The following is a 7,813-nucleotide window of genomic DNA, read 5'->3' as shown; positions in this document are numbered from 1 at the left end:
CAAAGCAGAAAGAAAAGTGGAAGATACAGAGTAATAATAGTCAAAGAGAAATGTCAACCAGAGAGGAGAGAGGCAGCTCTTCTATTTATAGTTCTCTCTCTTTAGTTCTTTTTGGTTCTAACCATGAATCACCTAGACCCTTTTAATAAACTTTCACCAAAGTAACACATTTCAGATTAATAATATTTTCCATTCACCCCAGCCTAATCCTACCCAAATACTTTAGAATTAAGCTCACTGGTGTTGAGTAGATTTCAAGTCATAGCTACGTCAGAGGACAACATACTGATTATTAGCTTTGGTACCCAATATATTTACTCTTCATAATAGTAAAGATTTATATTCGACTTACTTCTAAAAGGGCTCAAGACAGCTAATAACCTCTGTGAGTGAAACCAGGCCATGCTCGTTTTTCTCCCAGGCTATGATATATCAACCTCTCTGTCTCCTTGACTACAAGTGATCTCACTCCCTGCCTGTTCAGCCAATGAGAAGGTCATTAAATTCAAGGTAAACTAGTTTCTAGCTATTCAAACTGACATCACTCATTCTCTGCCACGTCTCTGCCACGTTAGACTTGGCAGTCAAGATGTAAGGTAATATCTTAGCGAGAAGAAATACCAACCTTTCATAACGTTGACTTCCTATCCAGCCATGATGAGACACGGTGTTCTCCTCACTATAAAACACTTTGGACTCAGCTGGTTTCTTATATGTCCAATACTTACGTTATTCAATATGATGAGTTGTCTTATAGATAATTTATAGGGTGTTCAAACGAGATGAGCATCAGTTCACACTGTGATTTTTTGTACTTCAGGTGCTGAAGGAAATGAAAATACACATGGAAAATGCATGCGGGTTAACACATGCAGGTTCTGCCACCAATCTTCCCTTAGATGTGCCACCTCGAGCACGTTGGGTTTATTTCTGCTTGATTTGACCCTTACCTCAGTGGTTCCATAAGAATAAATCCTGCAAAATAGAACTCCCATTTTTTTAAAAAACTAGTTTTATTGAGAAATAATTATCATCACATACAGTTCAGTAGTTCAGTCCTATTCAGAAGGCTTGTGCATTCATTTATCACCACAAGCAGCTTTGGAACATTGATTCCTTCTTGCACCATCGTGGTTGACTCCTCATTTCCCTTCCTCCTATTCCTTGCCCCCAGGTATTATGAATCCTGACTTCCCTATGCAGAAACACAGACAAAACAAAGACAACAAATAAACTAATAAAACAAGGAAAAACTTCTATCAAAGAAAGCAGACAATATCAAAAAGCAGAATAAATTAAAAATGATTCAGAAGGGTAGAACTCCCCTATGAAGGGCACGGAATGCTGTAGAGGGAAGGCAAGTCCAAAAAGTATGGCGGCCTTCACTAAGTCTGACGTTGGGATCCGTGACGGTTAGTGGTATGCAATTCCGTGGCTTCGCTGTCATTCTCAGTGGTGTGGCAGACATTGGACTGGTTCTTCTCCCCATCAAGTAATATCATGTAATCGCCTCCTGTACCGTGATCTTAGGTGAGGAGCAGATCAGTTGGAGGGGAGTTTCCTTGCAGCTGTCCCCTGCCTCTGGCAAAGCTCACTCTCTGGGTCCTGCCCTCTTCTTGTCACCTGACTCCTGGTTCTCGGGGCAGACGTCTCCCTCCTGGCCCACAGATTGTGAATTTGCCAGACTCGGCCACCCCTGAACCAGCATAGGTCTACAACCTGCTACCTAACGCACAGATTTGGGACTTGCCAGCCCCTACAATTGAATGAGCCTTTCTTGAAGTCAATTTCTCTTTTTCTCTAGCTCTGTGTGTAACTCAAATAACCAAACCCATTGCCACTGAATTAATTTAAATGTATAGGACAATGCCCTACAAGACAGGGTAGAATGGCCCCTCAGGTTTCTGAGGCTGTACATGTTCATGTGAGCATAAATCTCATCTTTCTCCTGCAAAGCAGCTGTTGGGTTTGAACTGCTGATCATGCAGTTAGCAACTTAATACGTAACCCACTATGCTACCAGCATGTTCTCCCTCCTCTCTCTCCCTTTGTGTTTGTGTGTGTGCAGTCTAGAGGATTCACTTGGAACAAGACATTTACTAATTGTTAAAAACCAACGGTTATTATATCATATATTATATCATATACAGTAACTATAATGTGCCCACTAATCAATTTTTCCAAAATGTCCCTGAGAAAGATTTCATAGTGCATGGGATTAAATATTTAAAAATAAATTCTCCAGTACAAATATAAATACATGAGAAAAGTGTTTATGCTTTTTGTTAATATTATTATTGTTCTTTTCAATTATTCAGGAAAAGAAAGAAAAAAAAGTACAACTTGGCAGGGTGGAGGGAGGGTGGGGTAGAAAGTAGGAACCAGTTACAAGGATCTACATATAACCTCCTCCCTGGAGGATGGACAACAGAAAAGTGGGTGAAGGGAGACATCGGGCAGTGTAAGACATGACAAAATAATAATAATTTACAAATTATCAAGGGTTCATGAGAGAGGGGGGAACAGGGAGGGAGGGGAAACAATGAGGAGCTGATACCAAGGGCTCAAGCGGAGAGCAAACATTTTGAGAGTGATGAGGGCAACAGATGTACAAATGTGCTGGACACATGGATGTATATATGGATTGTGATAAGAGTTATACAAGCTCCCAATAAAATGATTTACATTTAAAAAAGGAAGAAGAGAAAAAGTACAGCTCAATGAGTATGTATGAAAGATCTGTAGTGGTTTCAGTTGGTTTTCAGAAACCGAAAACCAAAAGCTTTCAACGACTGAGGATCACTTTCATACATTTTATTCCTTTCACACTGGGGTCCGGAGCTGAGACACGAATGTGACTTGGGAGTCTGTGCTTTGTCAAATAACGCCATTGGCTCAATGTTGCCCACTAGGACACTGATTGGGAAAGAACGTACTTCAGAGAATTGGCATGGTCATATATGTCATCATCTATGTGGCAGAAGTTAGAATACTTGGTATTCCCCATGATGTTCTGAGCTCACCTTGCACCCAGAAGTTGTCTCATTTTCCTTGTCGTTAGGGACTGTTGCAGCTTGGCTTAAAGACGCTACTTCTCTTGACTACTTTTGCAAAGGGACTCCTAGTTATGTTATTTAATACAACGGGTTGTCCAAATGTTGGAAATACATTGAGTGTCACTATAATTCTGACCATGCTCATTCCCCGCCCCCCTCATTTTTCTCCAGATGATAGCTAAAGTCAGATTGCCACACCTTTGAGGGATCTGGAAAACCCTCACACACAAAGAGCACTGCCATTTTTAGTTCACTGATATCAACAACAATTCCAAGAGTGTGTCTGGGCATGGATCCCCAGGATGGTCCACCAGATAAGGTAGGATACAATTATAGGCCAGAATGATTTATTTAAAACCTGGAAAACACTTCTAGAGTCAATGTGCTAGTTAGAGAAGTTTGGAGTTGTTTTAAATGGTTGCTTGTCCTACTCAAAGGTGGCCCATTATAAATGAGTGTGAGATGCCTGAAATTCTGCTGGACAACACAGAGGAAGAGCTTCTGGCTGGGGGTGTTGTGTGTCATCTGTCTTCTACCTACAGCCCACAGGAGAGCAGAGAAGAAAGACTTTTCACAAACCATAAAAACCTGGCTATTTGTGGGGAGAACACTAGGATATATAGACTTCAAATGTGTTCTCAGTAAGCTGGCAATGGTTTTCAATGCACAGCAACTAAAATGGGCTCTCTGGTTTCACTGATGGGAGAGTATGTGAGATGTCAGAGGCCAAGAAATGACACTTTTTCACTACATGTGAAGTGTAGAAAATATGAACATATTTTGACCAGGATGAAAACTAAAATGTCCTGAATCAAATTTGATTATGACTTATTTATCATGGAATCCCTGGGACTTAAATATAAGGAGCACAGTCTCATGAAACTGATATTTGAAATGTAAAACTTAAGCTACAGACTTTAAAGTGGAAGAAAAAAACTTGAGGTTTTCTCGAATTATAATCAAGTTTCTAGATATAGGAGTTGGTTCACAGATCCAAAGTCTTAGTGTAAGGCTAGAACTCATAAGCCAAACCCATATATAATGGCATCACATTATATAACATGAATCTTTATTTAGACCAAAGGAATATACAGAAATATGGCTATTATTGAAAAGTGCCTTAAAGAGACCTAGAAATTAATTTCAATCTGATTTGAAGCTTCAGAGTTCACATGATAATGTGAGTTGGACTTTTGCATGTCTGCTTCACACTAAGTAAGAATGCTTGCAATGGAGGAAAAAAAATGAAGAAAGAAATGTCAGGAGAGAATTAAAAAAAAGATAACTGTCTCAAAATTTTAGAACTGAAATAAGAAATGTTTCAAATGAATTTAATTAAGTAGAGATGAGAGAGGAGAGATTTATGAACTGGAAGATAAATCAGTAGGAAACATACAATTAGAACAACAACCAAAATCTTGAAAAACAACCAAAAAATAAAACACAAATTTAAAGACCCTGTTAAATAATACAAAAAAATCTTACACACAGGTAATAGGACTCATATAATGGCAAGAGAAAGAGTATGGAATTTAAAAATTATTTAAAGAAATAATGGCTAAAATAAATAATAAAGTTTATGCAAATATCACCAGAGATATACCTCTGCCTATTAAACCCCTTATTGGGAAAAAGAAAAAGAGGCCATAGCTTGATCCATAATAATCCAATTGTTAAAAAGCTAATTAAAGAAGAGCCCTTGAAAGCATCAAGATCAAATGATACTTTCTACAAAGGGGAAACGACCACTGCATTAAGAGCTGCCTTCTCATTGGAAACTACTGTGGTTGGCAGAGAGTGGAACAGCATCCTTTGTGTGTTGAAAGAAAATGACAATTCAAGAAATCTTTCCAGACATTAAAAACTTGTATGTACATACTTGAAACGTTTAATTGTTAGCAGAACCCAAACACTAGACTCTGAGGAATATACGTAACAAATACTAAATTTTAAAAATAAAGGAAAGGTCTCTGGGACTCTGTAAGAAGCAACATACTTAAAAGAGGAAACCAATAAGGTTGTGATTAGATGTCTCAACAACCACATACAAAGCAAAATAGCAATAGAGCATCATTTCCAAGAATCTCAAGGAATAAAAGCATCATGCAGGGAATGTGTATCTAACAAACTCAAATTGAGGGGTGTTTTATGAAGTAAGGGTCTGTATTGTTCAAAAAGTCAACATCGTGTAATGAAAGACTCATGAACAACCTCATTAAAGAAGAATAGAGGGCAAATGAGTGAGCTAAATCTAATGATTGATTAATCTTTAGTTTCATTTTTGCTTTAAAGGACATTATTAGACCTGTGGTGAGATCTGAAGGAGGGCTTTAGAATTAAAGACTTTATTCATGATAATGAAGTAATTAGTTTTACTGATATTATGTATATGATTTCAGTAAAGGTACATTGAAGAATTTTAGTTAAAAGAAGCACCATGTCTCCAACTTATCTTAAAGTGTTCAACAAAACGCCAACAATCACAATGAGCACAAGAGGGGGAGGAGTAGGGGGCAAGAGAAGGGAGGAGGGAGAGAAGAGGCAAAGACAGGACAGAGCAAACTTAGTAAATGGTTCTGGGGGAAGGATGCCCAGGGGTTTTTGTACAGGTTTGGAAACATCTTGCAGTTTGAAAGTATGTCAAAAAATAATAATAACATCAGTACATTTCAAGGGGAAAATGCCGTGTGAGATGCTAAAGGGAACCGTCACGGTGCAAGATCCAAAAGCTACATGTGTCATGATTATAACCATATGTCCATGGAACTTTCCAGCTCAACCAGATTGACCTTGCAGGGACAATGGGTAATTGTAAGTTTAATTAGGTGATGATACTCATTACAGCTGTTGCGCCAGATGTGGCTTCCTCAATAGAACAAATCAATAGAGCCCTTGGGCCTGCAATACAGCTATTGGGTTTTTGATGTGTTTTTATTTTTCTCTCTATTCCAATAAAGGGAAGCTACCAGTGATCACAGCCCTGACTTTACTGGGGGTTCTGCAAACCATCCCAAATCATGAAAACAAACAAACTCACTCTGTCAAGCCGACTCAAGAGACCCTATAGGACAGGGTAGAATTGCCCTGTGTGTTTCAGAGACTCCTTATTGGAGCAGGTAACCTCATCTTTCTCCCACAGAGTGGCTAGTGTTTTCGAACCGCTGATCTTGGAGTTAGCAATCCAACACAGAAGCACTACGCCACTAGGGCTCTTGCAAACCATCCAGCTCTGTGCAAACCTTCGCTTCCAGAAACTCTAACTGGTGTCAGTGAGCCACAGACATCACACGGCTCCTTTGCTTGACAATTTCATGCTGGCGTGGCCTAATGATTCGGAAAGGATACTGCATGTTTTAAGATCAGAAAAGGTGTGTGTTGTCTTAATTAAAGTTCTCTGTTTTACTCTCTGGGTTGTAATATCCGTGGTAATGGCTACCCAGAGCTCACTAAATTCATGATTAAAGGGTTTATTAAGAAAGTTAACAACAGTAGAACCCCGGTACTCGACCACATCAGTACTCGACATAAATCGGATTCCGATGCGAAATGTGAGAAAATCTTGCGTCAGAGCTCAAACAAAACATCGGAAGCCAACCCGACACATGTGATTTTTATAAACAAAAGCAGCTGGTGTTTCGGTTAATCGGCGTTAGTTGGCATTGTTAGTACGCATTGTTTAAACCTTTTGCGGCCGTGTTCCAAGCGTTTTGCTATAATTCTCTAAGTGTTTGTGGCTTTTTGTACTGTTTTTAGATAAAAAACATGGATCCTAAGAAAGAGGTTTTTGAAAAGAATCACCTTGATAAGGAACTGCGTAACCGTGTTATCGATATTGTTGATGATAATTTAGTAAACCCTTTCAGAAAACAGTTAAGGAAACACCAACAGCTGACCACCTTAGATAGATTTTTTTTTTTAAGAGAAAGTCGACCAGGTCCTAGTGAAAAAAGGCAAAGAAGGGAAAAAGCTGAAAAGCAGCTCCCAGTTGATTTTCTGGAAGGGGATTCCCCTTCCAAACAATGACTCTCTCTCCTTAACTCCTCTCCACCTCCGTGTCCACAGATCCAGAGCCTCATCCGTCTCAAGGTATGGGCCATACTGTAGTTGTTAAAACCTTTTTTAATGTTGTGCTTCTTGTTTAAATTATAGTATTTAACTCTGAACTTATTTATTTGAAATTTAGTAAACCCTGTGTAATGTTTTGTATAAAAAGGCAAGGTTAGGGTAAAAACTTGGTGGTCGAGAATGGATAAATCTGTTTTGTTATTTCTCATGGGAAAAAAATTGATTTAGAACTTGACTGCATCGCATTTCAATGCTCCTTTGAGAATGGATTAGTGTTGAGATCTGGGGTTCTACTGAAGTTGTAGTATCTGTGAGGAATTCTGAGAAGAGTCGTTTATTATGAAATGTTACAAATTTCTCTCTGGTCTGCTAAAAAAAATAAAAAATAAAAATGCCCTAATTGGGCATATTACTCCACTGGAAGTCCTAACCTGAAGGCATTCTGCTCAAGCTCTGTGGGTCAGCAAATCCACCTCCCTAAACTAAATGCCCAGGGGCACCACACTCCAGAAAGCCATGGCCAGGAGGCCCTCCATTTCTATGGGTCAGCAAGCTCAGTGTCACCAATTAAGTGCCCAGCAGCACCCCACTCTGCAAGCGAGTTTGCTGCACAAAACCATTTAGCTTCCCTTGCTCTGTGATTGTTTGGAAGTCCTCTACTCTATTCCATGCTCTGGCTGTGGCTGTCCTGC

The sequence above is a fragment of the Echinops telfairi genome, unplaced genomic scaffold (genome assembly GCF_000313985.2).
Source record: "Echinops telfairi isolate 266 unplaced genomic scaffold, ASM31398v2 ScPeMD7_3;HRSCAF=10, whole genome shotgun sequence".
Taxonomy (NCBI): Eukaryota; Metazoa; Chordata; class Mammalia; order Afrosoricida; family Tenrecidae; genus Echinops; species Echinops telfairi.
Note: the sequence above shows the minus strand (reverse complement) of the source record.